Source organism: Micropterus dolomieu, linkage group LG22 (genome assembly GCF_021292245.1).
Source record: "Micropterus dolomieu isolate WLL.071019.BEF.003 ecotype Adirondacks linkage group LG22, ASM2129224v1, whole genome shotgun sequence".
NCBI lineage: Eukaryota > Metazoa > Chordata > Actinopteri > Centrarchiformes > Centrarchidae > Micropterus > Micropterus dolomieu.
In genome coordinates, this window is record NC_060171.1 from 599,416 (window position 1) to 599,991 (window position 576).

General features: G+C 37.0%; 1 protein-coding gene across 1 annotated transcript in view; it reads right to left on the bottom strand.

Annotated features, from left to right (window-relative positions):
- The window catches only part of LOC123962230 (transmembrane emp24 domain-containing protein 6-like), a 4,996-nt gene that overhangs the window by 854 nt on the left and 3,566 nt on the right, over positions 1–576 (bottom strand). The gene's annotated exons all lie outside the window — the stretch shown is intronic.

Genomic DNA, 576 nt, shown 5'->3' on the forward strand with positions numbered 1-576 from the left:
TTCCTCATGCGGCCGAAGCTGTAGTAACGGAACATGTGGAAGACGTACTTCTCAACTTTGTGACTCGCATCCTGCAACAGCAGAACACAGACAAATACTACAAACATTACTGCGGCAACTCTACTACCATTACTTGTATAAGTACTGCTAAACTTTTACATCATCAATAATAAGAACTACAACTAGGCTACTACAACAGCCATTCAAATATTTACTTATACTATTTCAGCTATTAATATTAGCTACTACTGCTGCTACTATTAGTATTACTATTATTACTGATGTTTTACTTCATACTGTAAATGTTTTAGTGTATTAAAGGTGCCCTATAAAGAAACTTTTGCGACAACTTACCAATAATACCAAAGCTACTGTCAGTACACAGCAACCCATTATTACTATTATTAAACCACTACTACTGGTACTATTACAGTTGTTACTACCAATACTACTCAGTGGTGTAGTACTGACTGAATAAATGGTGGTGATGGTGTAACTACGGCAGTATTGTGTGTGTGCACCTCTATGACGCTCAGAGTGTTGTTCAGGTCTTTGCTGACTTCCTCTTTCTTCTTC